This window comes from Gossypium hirsutum, chromosome A11, assembly GCF_007990345.1.
Source record: "Gossypium hirsutum isolate 1008001.06 chromosome A11, Gossypium_hirsutum_v2.1, whole genome shotgun sequence".
Taxonomy (NCBI): domain Eukaryota; kingdom Viridiplantae; phylum Streptophyta; class Magnoliopsida; order Malvales; family Malvaceae; genus Gossypium; species Gossypium hirsutum.
In genome coordinates, this window is record NC_053434.1 from 96,474,072 (window position 1) to 96,483,759 (window position 9,688).

Sequence of the window (9,688 nt, forward strand, 5' to 3'; positions counted from 1 at the left end):
GATTCAAATGTAGTCCAATCGAGCTTTTGTTGAGCTAGCGAAGAGACAAATCAGGCATATACAATTAGGCTCTAGTAATTGCAACTATTTCCAAAAGCATCATTCCGATAATTCGCAATTACATAATCATGGAGTTAGTCCACAAGAAGTACCATGATTCAAAACTCCTTATAGTATACTCTTTATTAAAGTAATTCATCCAACTATTTTGTCCAATGACCTTATCATGTGTGTGTTGCCCTCATATGATATCCTTAATTCCTTTGAGTTAAATCCATTCACTCACTACAATCCTATTTTATCTCATGGTCACCATTGTATATTCTTAATGATTAATATGGTCATTGTCAACAAACATTACAGCAAAACAGGTTTTTAGCGGCATTTTTTTAGGCTTATCCGCGAAAGAAGCCGCTAAAGAACATGACCTTTAGTGGCACTTTTCCCACAAACACCGCTAAAGAACATGACCTTTAGTGGCGCTTTTCCCACAAACGCCGCTAAAGAACATGACCTTTATCGGCGCTTTTTTCACAAACTCCGCTAAAGAACATGACCTTTAGCAGTGCTTTTCCCACAAATGCCACGAACTTCTTTGCTATTTGAGGTGGGATATCCACCACCATCGAGCTGCTTCTTTGCTTTTTATCGTTCTTTCATGTTTCACATTTGATATTCCTTCTAATTTGTAGTTCCAGTGATTTTTCTTCATCGTTTACCTTTATTTTTTGTTCGTATAGTAATATCAACTATAGCGCTCCCCATGAAATTAGTCTTATAAATAGTGTGTTGAAATTCAATTTATTACGACAATTTAAATAAATAAAATTCAGTTGAAAAATTTTATACCAATAAAAAAATAGCAAACAGTAAATACCAACTTTCTTCCTTTCACTAAAAGATGATGTTCAAAATTGTTACACTGAACTGCAAAATGCAAATCTTATTTATCATCAGGATCTTAAGGATTTTTCAATAATTAATCAACAATGAAAATAAGCATTCTACTCTAAATAGGTTCATCGTTGCTACGATGGAGATTCCCTTCAACATCTGCTTTAGTAGCTGTATCCTGACATAATCAACGAACCCAACATATTAGCATGCAAAATATAAAGAACAAGAAATTCCATTACTAATCTTGTTAGATTCAGAAGTGCAAAAGTGACATTCATGCCTTTTGGTCCAAGAGTGACTCCAACCAAATCAGCAAGCTTGTTCACACCAGTCTACAACCAAAGAACATGAAGTAAGCTAGAGCAAACATATAAAGGCTGTGAAATTTAGTTGAATACTTAACCAGTTATGCAAATTTTTAGCATTTGAAACAAAGACTCATTTGTAATTTCTTTTTGGTTAACCTATCCTTATTGAAATGTAGCTCTTTTGCTGCAGAAATCTTGGGCATACGAGATCTTCTAAGAACAACGTTTCATCTACTAAGAAATGAAGATGAAGAAATGGATGCTAAAGATGACAATCTATTGAAAGAAGTTGAAAGCTTCTTATCCATTACCAAACCATTAGGTGCAACGAATGAGCCAACTGATGACATGGCTGTGAAAATGGATGCCATCTTACTCTCTTAATAAGCTAAAAATATTCAAAACCATTGTTTTAGAATCAAGGTTATCTCAAATGTAAATTGATGAATAAGCAATTGTTTTCAAATATTTTAATTTCTACAACAAAAACACAGTAAAAAAAATAAATGAAGGTAAAATTCACATGTAAAACCAATAATTTTGGAAGCATTTCAAGTTTTAACGAAGTTCAAATATAAATGAAGGGATTTTTCTAATATTTTAATATTCTAAAACTCAAAAATAATAATTAAAATATAAAGCTAAAATATAACCTAAGATCACTAATGCCTGCAGCCAGACACAAAGTTGACTTTATTAAATACATAACGAAGAATTTAACAGAAGGGACACACACACATATATGCATGTATATATATTGTTTAATATGCTCTAACTGACAGAATAAATGGACAAAATTTAATATTAAAAAGAAAAGAAAAGAAGCATGCCTCTTGACAGCATTTCAGGCACTATAATAAGTTGTTCATCCAAATGGTTATTTAAATTTTAGATCATAAATACATATTAAAAAGCGTAGTAAAATTAAAACAGAATTGAGTCATTGACAACCTTGTATTATCGCCTACACCTTAAGCAGGTAACAATTGACAGGTAAAAAATCAAAAGAAAGATCCAAAAGAAAAAAATGAGATCCAAAAGGTTCACCTGGATATTTACTATAATTCATAACATGGGGTGTTTCTTTGTGGTAATCGGTAGCCATCTCACAGAAGTGATTTGCAATATCAAAGGCAACGATATTATAACTTGCATACTCATAATCCTATAAAAGTGGGCAACCAATCAACATCCAGAGAATTACATATTCATTACTTTGAGAGAAAACAAGTCTCGGACAAAATAGAATGATAACTTATCAAGCAACAAATTCAAGATCATATGAAATTTCTATCATCCACTAATTATTTAGATCTCTTTCTGCTTGGTAACTTACATACAAGCACAACTTGCTCTCTTGACGCTTAAATAAGAATTTTTTTTAATAAAAATATAAATTTTAAAGAGGCCCTCAACCTTATCTTTTTCCTTGGTTTGTCAAGAATTCAGAATTCATTTTATTTTATTGGTCTATTGGAAAAACCCACAATAGAGTTTTTTTTTCTTATTTTAGTTTTCCCGGAAAATAGAATAAAAGACAAAATTTTATACAGATGGAGACAAGAGAAGATGAATAGTAAAATTGGTTTAATTTAAATAAATTGAGTAGTCATACACTTAGAGCATTTTTCCCACCCAACAATAATAAAAAGTTATTTAAAAAATTCATAGAATTGGAAGTCCTTAGTTTGTTATTTTGACAGCTTAAGGAAAATGAATAATGTAAAAAAGAGAATGTCTGTGCTCCTCACCACTTTGATTTTATCCTAACCCAAAAGCAATAAATAAAAATGCCACTAAAATCAAATGTAATCATTGTTTCTACCAAATAAAAGGAAAACAAAATCATCACCTTCTACAAATGAACCAAAGACAGCAAAGACAGAAGAAAAACTAACCCAAATTCCTCATAGTTGTGTGAACAATGTGTCCCTTTTCTAGGAGCCTCTTGACAAGCGAAGAACCTAGGTAATCGGCAGCACCCAAATTAGAAAAAAAACATTTGAACTAGTATAATAGAAATAAGAAACCCAAATTAAAAAACATCAAAAATTTCTAGGACGATTGAAAATTTCTAAAATTAAAATTTCTAAAATTTTAAGACGATTGAAAATTAAAGGAAGTAAATTTCAACAAACCCAAACAATAAAACATCAAAAACCTCTCATACTTGCTAAGACTGAGTTCGCTGCTGGGTAGCGTGGCTAGGCATCGAGAAACTAGGTGTTTAGGGTTTCGAGAAATCAAAGAATATATTGAGAAGTAAAATAGAGTAACAAGTTGAGAGGATTTTCGAGTATAAAATAGAAGAACAGGTTGAGAAAGGCTAAGAAAGAAAAGGGAATTGGGAAAGAAAAGGGAATCGGGGGAGAGAAATAGAAGTACAGGCTGAGAATGGCTGAGAAAGAAAAAGGAATCGAGAAAGAAAAGGGAATTGGGGGAGAGAAATAAAACGGCACTGTTTCGATCAAAACTAAAAATTAACAGCGTTTATATCAAAACAGCGCCGTTTCGTTTAAAATAAATTGATTTTTTATGGCGTTTTCATCATAAACGCCACTATTGCTTGCCTTTTACGCGTTTTTATCATAAATGCCGCTAATGCTTGACTTTTTTACAATTTTTATATTGAATTATTATATCTTTCATATCAATTTTAAATAAATATTTTTTTTAAAATTTAAGTAATATTTAAAAAAATTAGATAAAATTTAAAAATTTTATATAATTTTTTATGTAAGAAAAAAATAAAAACAAAAACAAAAAATTTCAAAATATGAAAAAAAAGATTTTAAAATTTTTAAAATTTCAAAATATGAAAAAAAAAGATTTAATTTTTTTTCTCTTTTGTAATTATATATTCTTTCAATATTTTAGGAAATTTAAATGACTTTTTCTATTTACTAATTAATTTTTTATCTCTAGAGATGTGTGGGTTAGCAAATTTTTTAATTTTAATATATATAAAGTTTATCTATTATCTCTTAAATAATTTAAACTATATTGATAATTTTAATATATTAAAATTAATATTATCTCTTTTACAATTATATAAGAAATTATTTAATATATAAAAATTCAAAACAATCAGTCATATACCCAAAAAACTTTAAAATTATTTTAAATAATTGTATTTTAATTGTTTTCACTTTTAACATATATTTTTCTACGTTTTTACTTTCAAATTTTTTCTACTTGTCCTTAATTTTTTCTATAGATTTTAACTATTAAATTAAAAACAAATTATATTTTAATTAATATAAAGAATCTAGTTAAATAATAAATAGAAGAGGATGAAGGAGTGCATGAGTTTTCAAAAAGAATACATGATGGCCACTTGGATGATGGGTGAGAATACAGAGAGCAAAATGACGCCGTTTTGTTTAAAATAAAATGATTTTTACGGTGTTTTTATCAAAACCCCTAAAACCCTAAAACTTTAAAACCATAAACCCGAACCACTAAATCCTAAATCCTAAACACTAACCCTTAACCCCTAAACCTTAAACCCTAAACCCTAAATCACAAACCCCGCTAATGCTTGACTTCTTTTATGAGTAATTTTTATATTGAATTATTATATCTTTTATATCAATTTTAAATAAACAATTTAATATCTTGCATAATCTTGCATAATTTAATATAATTAAATTAAAACTAATATAATTTTGCATACTTTAATATCTTTAAATTAAAATTTTAATTTAACATAATTTTTATAATGTTATTAATAAGAGTAAATTGATAGTATTATTAACTTTTCCGTTAAAATCATGGGATGAGCTTTTTGTTGATAATATTATTACGATAAAGATAGTTAAATTATTTTCTCATAATAAAAATTCACGACAACATCAACCATTATTAATTTTTAAACTCATTAATATTATATTAGTAAAAAAATATTATGTAAAATTAAATTAAGATAACAAATCTAAACATTTTATATAATAAAAAACCTAAAACCATAATTAAAAATTATTGTTATTGTGATAGAGTGAAATCCTGAAATTAACTAAAAACATAACTAAAACGGAGCCGTTTCACAAAAATTAGCGCTGTTTGTGAAAAAATGTCGCTATTGCTTACCTTTTGCGGCGTTTTTCTCATAAATGTCACGAATGCTTAACTTTTTTATAGGAATGATGGCCAATTAGATAATAGATGAGAATATAGGGAGCAAAACGACGTCATTTTGTTTAAAATAAAATGATTTTTTACGGTGGCGTTTTTGATAAAACGCAGCTAATGCTTGATTTTTTGCGGCGCCGCTAATGCTTGACCTTTTGCAGCTTTTTTTGCATAAACGCCGCTACTGCTAGACCTTTTGTGGCATTTTTCAATTAGTTCCATTAATGTATAAAATTTGCGGCGTTTTTGGTTCAAACACTACTAAAAGTGCCGCTAAAAGCGTAATTTCCTGTAGTGAAATGACTATAATAAATTGCTCTTCTGAGAACAAGCAACCCGTGGCCATGTTCCATATTTATCAATCCACAATATGCCAATGAGAGTATAAGCCTATGCCATACACAAGTCATGTACCCAATATATCGGCTATGGGCTCGATCATCTTTAGAGCATAAACCACTATTTATATCAATGCACATGAGTTGCATATGCATGGTCAGTGACTAACTCAGGATTTAGGTAAATCACACCACGAACGTCATAAGTGGATTAATTCACAAATGGATTAAGAATTAATTCATCTTCGGTCCAGTCCAATGTTTCATTTTATCAATGAATACATCTATGTCTCTACTCGTGGAGTCAATTGCTCTGATAGTCAAGATTAACCATCTGCCCAATTGGAATTATAGACGACATAATAATCCTTCTCAGTATTTGAATCAAAGGGGTTATAGACTTATTTAGATTATCTACTGAAGTAAGTTGTCTTTCTTGCAATGTAAACGTTCTTACAATGCCACTTATCTTCAGTTTGAACTTAGACAATCAATTAGCTAATATTTGCTTGTCACAATTTTGCTATGCATGAAAATATAAAAGAAAGAAATACAAAATACATGATAGTGAAATGTGAAATCAACTTTATTTATTTATTCATCATTCAAATAAATAGAAAATAGTTACATGTTTACTACAATATGGGCACATTTCCCAACAATTTGCCACTTGCCCTATTGAATTAAATGTGTCATGTTTCATATTCTCATATCCTCGATGCGTTTGATAAAACTCCTAGTTACATGAGTCTTAGTAAATGAATCGATAAGGTTGTCTTCAGAAACTACTTTCATCACATCTACAATTCGTTTGGCTATTGCCTCTCGTATCAAGTGATACTTCTGATCAATGTGTTTCATCCTCTTGTGACTTCTCATTTCCTTGGTATTACTTATTTGAGCACTATTATCACAATATGGTATTATAGTTTCTTCCATACCAAGAATAACTTCAAGGTTGATTAAAAACTTTCGAAGCCATATTGATTCTTCCATTGCCTCAGAAGCAGTCACATACTCGGCCTCTGTAGTAGAATTAGCAGTGCAAGATTGTTTCACACTTCTCTACTATGGCTCCACGACCTAGAACGAATACATTTTCCTGATGTCGATTTTCTCGAATCTTTACAGGTTTGGAATTTTGAGTCTGTGTATCCAACAAGAGTAATGTTCTACCCAGAATACACAAGCATATAATTCCTTGTTCTTTTAAGATACCTTAATATATGCTTTGCAGCTTGCCAATGCCTCAGACCTAGATTCATCTGATATCAACTAACCATTCCTATTAAGAAACAAATATCTGGATGTGTGCAAAGCATCACATACATAAGGCTTCCAACTGCCGAAGCATATGGAACATTACTCATATGCTCTCTTTTTTCGCTGTCTTAGGAAAGTCATTTAAAGAAAGATGAAAACCTAATGAAGCTAGTTGAACGTCTGGCTTCGCTTTGGTCATTATAAAATGTTTCAGTACCTTATTGATGTTTGAAGCTTGAGATAGAGCTATCATTTTATTCTTTCGAACCCTAAGGATTCGAATTGCAAGAATATAACTAGCTTTGTAACACCTCCTACCCATATTCAAAGCTAGAATAAGGTTCGAGGCATTACTAGACTTATACACAAGCAAACAAACACATACGAGTCATAAAATTTCATCCAATTTAAAACTATTCACATACATACATATAGTCCCTAAAACAAGCCTATGAGGCCCAAGACATGCATTAAAAGTGGTTTGGGACTAAATCGAGAACTTTAAAAAATTTTTGCAAAACATAGAAAATTTTTCATGAAACAGGGGTCACACGCCCATGTGGCTTGGGACACGCCTGTGTGGGCAGGCCGTATGGTCACACACGCCCATGTCCCGACCCCTTGTAACTCTCTGACTTGTAGCTTATGAGCAAATTGAAGTCAGATGACCAAGACACACGCCCGTGTCTTTAGGCCGTGTTGCGAATTAAATTTTGGAAAATAGGTGCAGACTTCACATGCCCAGGACACACGCCCGTCTCCAAGGCCGTCGTCCTTACACGGCTGAGACACACTGTCGTGTCTCTGCCTGTGTGGCTCGATACTGGGCATTCTTTTTTGCAACAATTAAGGTATAGGGGACACACGACCAAATAAACACGCCCATGGGGAAAGCCGCGTGTCACACATGGCCTAGACACACGCCTATGTGTTGATAAACCGTAATTTATACATATTTTTACCCCATGTTTAATGCATATTATGGATGATTTCCTATTAGAATTGGTGAATTCGATGCTCCTAATGCTTTAATTTAATGTTTTATACTTAGGAGAGCATAAGAGTGAAAGGAATGAGAAACGGGCCAAAATCGGAGAAAATAGGCCAAAGTATGAAATCAACACGGCTTGGACCTCCTCACATGGGCATACCACATGGTTGTGTCAATTTGGTAGGCTCGAGCACGGCCTAAAGTAATCGGACACGGACGTGTCACACGGGCGTGTCCCTGTCAAGCCCAAGTTGAGTCCAATTCGAAAAAGGCTAATTTTGAGGGCTCTTAGGCATTCCAAAGCCTATAAATACACCTCAGATGAGGAATAAAAGAGAGACGGAGGGAGAAACAGAATAGGGAGTAAGGAATTACTCCAAGAAAGCCGATTGATCCATCTCAGAAGCCAGATTCACCGTCAAGACTGAAGATCTCTCTTCAATTTCCCCTTTAGGAGTTTTGGGTTTTCTTTATGTTTTTTATTCTTTATTATTCTGAGATGTTTTCCGTTTTAGTTATGAACTAAATTCCCTCAATACCTAAGGGGAATGAAACCTAAGACGAATCTTGTTATTATTTTCTGAATTGTATAATAAATATTTAACTTGTTCTTAATTATATGTTCTTAATTCTTGTTTTGATATCCTAGGATACTGATTCAAGATACGCTCTTATTTAGAGGAGGAATAGACCCTGTCTAAGAGTACATTTGTCATAATTAGGTGGAGTTGATTGCGCGCCTAGACATAGGGTGACAAGATTTTTCCAGATTAGGGTGAAACCTAATAAGGGGATCCATAGATCGAGTTAATGCAACCCTAGGGGGTTAATTAGAGAAAGGTCTCAATTATTCAACCTAGGGATTAGAAGTTATTAGTCTTGAATAGGGATAATAATATAACATTGGTAATAATCCTCGACCTCAAAACAATCCATATAGTAACACTTATAATACAGGTTGGAAGAACCACTCAAATTTCTCATGGGGAGGCCAAGGAAATCAACGACCACCTCCGGGCTACCAACAGCCACCTTATCAACAGGAAAAGAAGCCGAACCTTGAAGAGATGCTCACAAAGTTTATCTCGGTGTTAGAAACTCGTTTCCAGAACATCGAGACATCACTTAAAAATCAATAAGCATCAATCCAAGGGCTCGAAACTTAGATAGGCCAGCTTTCCAAACTAATCTCTGAACGACCACAAGGGAGCTTACCAAGTACTACTGAACCTAACCCAAGGGAACAGCTTAATGCAATTAATGTTCAAGATGAAGAAGGATTCGTTGAGCCTAAGCCAAAGCCGAGGCAAGAAACTGTGGTAAGCAAAGGTCAAGGTGAGGTAGATCACAATAAGAACAATTCGGTGAATGTTGAATATAAACCTCGTGTGCCATACCCCAACGCGACAAGGAAAGACCGCTCAGATGAACAATTTGGTAAATTCCTTAAACTCTTAAAAAATTACATATTAACTTACCGTTTATTGAAGCTCTATCACAGATGCCAAACGCAATGAAATTTTTAAAGGAGCTTTTAGCAAATAAGCGAAAGATGGACGAGGCATCACATGTGGAGCTAAATGCAGTTTGCTCAGCTATTCTACAGAATAAACTACCAAACAAACTAAAAGATCCAGAGAGTTTTACAATTCCTTGCTTAATTGGTAGTTTAGATGTTAATAATGCATTAGCTGATTTAGGGCTAGTATTAACGTCATGCCTTATAAAATGTTTAAACAATTAGGTCTCTGGAAACCCAA

The 9,688-nt window shown here is 32.5% G+C and overlaps 1 long non-coding RNA gene across 2 annotated transcripts; it reads right to left on the reverse strand.

Annotated features, from left to right (window-relative positions):
• Nucleotides 1–1,171: 1,171 nt before the first annotated feature.
• LOC107891863 (uncharacterized) lies at nucleotides 1,172–3,649 on the reverse strand. Of its 2 annotated transcripts, XR_001682330.2 has the most exons (5): nucleotides 3,376–3,649; nucleotides 3,104–3,169; nucleotides 2,253–2,370; nucleotides 1,517–1,593; nucleotides 1,172–1,229 (listed from the first exon to the last, which is right to left on the reverse strand). It is a non-coding gene; the product is annotated as an uncharacterized lncRNA (long non-coding RNA). The 2 variants fall into 2 exon arrangements; XR_001682327.2 differs by lacking the exon at nucleotides 1,517–1,593 and having other exon boundaries at nucleotides 3,376–3,645.
• Nucleotides 3,650–9,688: the final 6,039 nt, after the last annotated feature.